Source organism: Pongo abelii, chromosome 20 (assembly GCF_028885655.2).
Source record: "Pongo abelii isolate AG06213 chromosome 20, NHGRI_mPonAbe1-v2.0_pri, whole genome shotgun sequence".
NCBI classification, from domain to species: Eukaryota; Metazoa; Chordata; class Mammalia; order Primates; family Hominidae; genus Pongo; species Pongo abelii.
Window position 1 is genome coordinate 33,072,857 of NC_072005.2, and position 6,000 is coordinate 33,078,856.

Consider the following 6,000-nt stretch of genomic DNA (forward strand, 5'->3'; position numbering starts at 1 on the left):
CTGCCAAGGCGCTTATGACAGCCTGTTGGCTTTTACCTGGTCTGCGAGAAATCAAACTTTGGGCACAAGTCATGAAGCCGACAAGCCCGGGAGACACAGTGTCAGAATTACAAGGTGAGATCAGCCGCCCGGCCAAGCTATTTTCTCGCTAGCAGGAGAGGCCCGTGAACAGCCAAGCTCCCCTTGGCACGGCGGAACCGCAGTGGACGCGTGGAGGGGCTCCGTAGAGGAGGGACCTTTGCTTGGGATGCGGGGAGCTGTAGTCTCTTATCCGCACCCAGCTTGTTAGTTGTAGGCCTGCAGGACTACAATCTCAGCACAAAGCAGGATTGTAGGGCGGTGCGGATCCCTGGAGGGAGACATAGCGCGGTGCGCTCCTGCCGGGCATGCTGGCTGGCTTGGTGTTTTGGGCGGTTCCAGCCGTTAGTCACAGGGCGGCCGGACTACAATCCCAGCATGCAACGGGAGTGGAGGTGGTGACCTTGAGGGAGGGCCTGTGCTGTGCGCGCCTCGCCGGGCATGCTGGGAACAGTAGCATCTTAGCTGCTTCCGGCCGCTGGTCGCAGGGCTGCGGGACTACAATCTTCGCTTGAAATGGGAGAGAGGGTGGTGCGGATACCTTGAGGAAGGTACGGATACGTTGAGGGAGGTACAGCGGCGGTGCGCGCCTCGCCGGGCATGCTGGGAGGAACAGTTTTTTAACTGCTTCTGGCCGTTGGTGGCAGAGCTGCGGGACTACAATCCCAGTATGCTGAGGGAGTGGGGATGATGCTGGTACCCTGGGGGAGGGGGGGCAGCGCGGTGCGCTCCTGCCGGGCATGCTGGTAATAGTGTCTTAGCTGCTTCCGGCCGTTGGTCGCAGGGCTGTGGGACTACAGTCTCAGCATGCGCAAGGTTCTGGGGTGTTGCGCAGCCCCGCAGGGAGGGGCAGGGCGGTGTTGACCTCTGTTTCCAAACCCATGCTGGCTACTGAATCTGTGCCACCCCTGGCTAAGGGGAGTGAGTCCATAGAGGGACTTGAAGGGCAGGTCTGGGCTGGGCAGTGAGGAGAGTGTGACACTGCAAAGTGCGCCTCGCCTTTGCCAAAATCGGTCGGGTCTCAGGCTCACCCCACCTCCCGCTGCTCAGTTCGGTTTCCCTCCAGATCATCAAGCCTCCTCCCGCCCAGGGGGCCTCCTGCTTTCCTAAGCTGCTGTGGAACCGGCCTGAGGTCCCAGACGCTGTCCATTGTGCTGCTGCGCTCTGCTTTCTCCAGCCACAGTGCCAGTTCATCCGCTTTTGGGAGAACTCCGCCGCCTGGCCTGCCCGCGGACAAGGTCACAGCTTTGCAAGGGGGTGACATGGGATATGGCTTCTTGGAAATGTCACCCTCACCAGCGCCTTTTAGGTGGATGTGAATTTTGAGACATGAGGGAGGGTAATTATTGGTTTACCCAGGAGATGCTAAGAGCAGAGGAGAAAACCCTAATTTCCAGGCATGTGTCCTGAGCCAGGGACAGGCTGGCCAGACCCTAAGCCCCCAGTGCCGCCAGAGAGCAGCCTGCTGTCCTGATTTATGTGGAATCCCCTTCGTTCTGCTGGGCCTTAGCGTCAGGGACAGCCCAGTTAGGTGAAGGTGGGGATGACCCAGGGGCTTCTGGAGATGGGTTGGTGGTCCTGGGAGAGCCAGCCCATCCCCCCTTGGAGAGGGTCTTTGTGCTGAAGGATGCCCACAGAGGCCTGGGTACCAGGAACACTGCCCTAGGCAAGGTGCCTTTTTTCCAGATTTGGCTGGAAGGAAGGAAGACTTGGTCAGCTTTTCCACCCAGCCAATCTGGCCCTTACAGGGCTGCTCCTCATGGACCTGGGTTTGTAGAGTCCTCCAGGGCTTTGTGTGGCCCACTAGTTCTGATGTTGAAGACACCCCTGCAGGCTGTTAATTTCAGAACAAGGGGTGTGTGCAGACTGGGGCATGGGTACTGTCAGGGTACCCCAGGCTGCTCCAGGGACAGCGCCCCAGTGTTCAACTTGGCTTGGGGCCCCCTGCCTCATGCCCTTACTCCAGGGCTGCTTGGCCTGGGCTTGAGCCATGGTCCAGAACTCAGGTGGCACCATTGCCACCTAATATAAGGGCCTGTCTCTACAGTGGGTGAGACGCCCCTGGGCACTGGGCTCTTCAGTCATCCAGGGCCATCCACTCCATGGCATGAGTTCCCACATTCAGCTGAACTCTATCTGGCTCTGGACTGGGGTGCCTCCTGTGCCCTTTCCCTGAATCCTCTCTGGGTCCGAGACACTGATCCTCTTCACTCTGGCTTAAGGCTTGTTCTCCTGACCTCCTTGGAGGGGTGCTCAGGATTGAGGAGCCCCTGCTGTTCTCTGGGGCTGTTGGTACTCGGAGGTGTGGGTTTTGGCTTGCACTGAGAAGTCCAACCCCTTCAGTGCCCTTCGGGGTCCTTTAAGAGCAGGAGTGATAGGGTGTGGGGGAGCGCCTTAGAGGGGTCTTGCCCTCATCCCCTGCCCTGTCTCTGAGACGTGTCCAGTAAACCTGAGGTCAGCACCTCAGGAATGAAATAATGTCTTTTGCAGCAACTTGAATGAAGCTGGAGGCCATTATTCTAAGTGAAATAACTCAGGAATTAAAAATCAATGCCATATGTTCTCACTTATAAGTTGGAGCTAAGCCATGCATATGCAAAGGCATGCAGGGTGATATAATGGACTTTGGAGACTCAGACATGAGGGTGGCAGGTGGATGAAGGATGAAAAAACTACCTGTTGAGTACAATATATACTACTCAGGTGACAAGTGCACTAAAATCTCAGAATTCAACACTATATAATTCATTCATGTAACCAAAAACCACTTGTTCCTAAATGATATTGACATTTAAAAAAATTTAAAACTAAACAAAAATTATAATAAAAACTTTTTAAAAAATAAAAATAAAAACAGTGTCAAAGTGTTAATTTCTAGTGCATTGCATAGCAAGCCCCTTTTGCTCAGTACCACACTCACTACTGGAGAAACAAAACCTTGAAAATTAAAGAAGAACCTGCACATAAATAATAATTCTGACAAGTTAAATACACTGCCTACATGAATATTACAGATATGTGTTAAAGACAAAGATCTATGTTAGATTGGGTTAGCTTTATGCTTGGTCATTATATTTCCAATTCTTCTCTCTCAAAATACAACAGTCCTGGGTTGCCATGGTGATTATTCCAAATGCATTGTGATCATATGGAACTGGTGATGTGTTCTCATTTCCCTTTCAGTTATAAAGTAAGCCTGATGTTCCTAGCCATCAAAATCTCACTAACACCTACTACTTCAGTTTCAACTCTGGTTCCTATTTCAAGACAATCACTCGGCTGGGTGCGGTGGGTCACGCCTATAATCCCAGTACTTTGGGAGGCTGCGGTGGGTGGATCACAAGGTCAGGAGATAGAGACCATCCTGGCTAGCACGGTGAAACCCCGTCTCTATTAAAATACAAAAAAAAAAAATTAGCCGGGCACGGTGGCGGGCGCCTGTAGTCCCAGCTACTCGGGAGGCTGAGGCAGGAGAATGGTGTGAACCCGGGAGGCGGAGCTTGCAGTGAGCAGAGATTGCACCACTGCACTCCAGCCTGGGCGACAGAGCGAGACTCCGTCTCAAAAAAAAAAAAGACAATCACTCAAGGTTGCAAATCACAGAAAGACAAGAATGTTTTCATTAACCAAAACATTAATCAAAAATTATACCCCCTGAAGCCATGTAATTTGGTTTTTATTTAGTTTATTGTCTATTCAGGTCCATAAAGCCTACAACTGCAACAATATATACAGTTCATGATGACTTAATATTTATTGAATAGTAAAATTAATACATGTTAAGAGTAGATCTGGCTTCAGGTAATCAGGGCTGAAGTGATACGTGCAGTGGTCAAGGACAAATGTCAATGTATAATCTGACCTCCTGCACTCGAAACATACATCAATACTTTAAATGCCTCAGAAGAAAGTCACGCAGGAGAATAAATGAAAGCAAATAGAAAAGTTGTTAATTAGATTAAGAAGAAATTAAACCTGGTTTTAAAATAGATAAAGACATACAATATAAAAATACTGAAGAACAAGTAGCATAGGTGGAGGAGCACTAAAGGTATAACAGGAAAGAAATATATCTAAAAATATTAGTTTCTGAGTTAAGATTGTAGATGTAGAGACCTGACAAAAAGAGTTGTTCCTACACATTAACCAACCAAACAAACAGAAAAGCTGGAGAAGCTACAAATGCGTGGTCGATTTCTCCCGAGCCCTTTAGAGAACTGAGGTCACAGCGAAGACAACAAACTCAACATCAGAGCATGCAGGAGCCTGGCCCCAGGCTTTCAAGTGCACCCTGAAAACCATGTGAACTGGTATAATTAAGCCAGAACATTTGAACTAGTTCCTGGTGGCTGTGTGTCAGTGGGTGAGGAGAATGAGAAACCCTGGAGTCTACAGACATAGAGTTTACATTTTTGTGTATATTTTTTCTAGGAACCCTACAAGGCCTGTTAGAGAAGAAGGGGTAGAATCCCGAGAATGTTTTCCCCACAGTGCTGATAAGGAGAGACCACTACCCCATCTACTGCTACAACTCTGGAGACATAGCTCTGCCATCTCTCCTATAGAACACAAGGACCAATCTGCAGAGAAAGAGCATCCAAACCTGATCCAGTGGACACTGGGGAAAAACTCACCACAGCTGAGTGTGGAAAAACAAGGCCAACACACACATCTCTGCACAGATACATCTCCCATAAAGAAACTAAAGTGTTAATTTACAGGGCGCTGTTGCAGACCCACTTCAACTGGAAGCTACGAACGTGGACAAGGAGCCTCTCTACCACCGAAGGAGAGACAGGAATGTGCTCTTGTCCTGGCACTGCATCTACAGGAGGGGCAGGAAACTCTTTGAAGGTCAGTAACCCCATACCCCAATTAACAGTGCTTAAGTGTGAGGCTCCCTCAGAACATCAGAGATATCCTCACTCCCTCACCCCTGCCACCAGGCTAAGAAGCATGGAGTAAAATAAAAACAGAACAAAACAGTGGAATATAGCTGGGCCAAGTGCAAGAGACCAAAGTATAATGAGAGGGATTTGAATTATTTTTTTGACAGAGTCTTGCCCTGTTGCTCTGGCTGGAGTGTAGTGGCATGATCTCAGCTCACTGCAACCGTCACCTCCCGGGTTCAAGCAATTCTTCCACCTCAGTCTCCTGAGCAGCTGGTATTACAGGCGCCCACCACCACACCCAGCTAATTTTTTTGTATTTTTAGGAGAGATGGGGTCCCTCTCTGGTGGTAAAATTGATGAGAATATGACACTTTTTATCATTAATCTAGTAAAAATAAAACAGTGTTATTTTTCTGAAATAGATTTATACTTCAATATATGTCAGGCAGACTGTAAAGAACTCTATCAGAATATTGATAAAATAATGCAACACTAAATATTAAATATTATATACTTATATATAATTATTATTATATTGTCCAAAATAGCATATTCTCTAATGCATATTTTGCAATAGGTTTGTAAATAGCTTCTTTCTCTCATGACAATCTTTCTTCTTTTTCTGATGTCTGATCAAGCCCGTAGACTTTATAATCAGTCTTTGGTTCCTGGTCCATTTAATGGTGGTGTTTTCCCTAACATCCATAATTGTGCATATGCTTTGTGGCTTACAGTATTAAGAATATCCGAAGATATAAGTGAGGATAATGAAGATAAATTTGATCTGTATTATCTGCCTTCTGAGAGTGCTCAGGGGCTTTACCTTCAACCGAAGGGCAAGCTGGTTGCTACGTCTCATAGTGAGGGCTGAGTTTTGCATTTAGATTGATAAGTGTGTGCTGTATCCAATAGAAGCGAATTCTTCTTTACACTCAGATCGACCTATGTGACTTCATGGGTTTTTCTTCTGTTTCACTCGGGTATGCCCAGGTTTTCAGATCTCATGATTACTTTATTTTGGAGTTGCCAG

The 6,000-nt window shown here is 47.9% G+C and overlaps 1 long non-coding RNA gene across 11 annotated transcripts in view; it reads right to left on the minus strand.

The window, feature by feature from the left end:
* The window catches only part of LOC112130133 (uncharacterized), a 61,213-nt gene extending 60,709 nt beyond the window's left edge, over nt 1–504 (minus strand). For 6 of the 11 annotated variants that reach the window (XR_010138465.1, XR_010138459.1, XR_010138461.1 and 3 more), the window contains exon 1: nt 37–467. This is a non-coding gene — a long non-coding RNA (uncharacterized LOC112130133). Of the gene's footprint in view, nt 1–36 lie in introns of all 11 variants that reach the window. The other 5 variants (XR_010138458.1, XR_010138463.1, XR_010138462.1 and 2 more) reach the window with 4 other exon arrangements.
* Between the last annotated feature and the right edge of the window lie 5,496 nt (nt 505–6,000).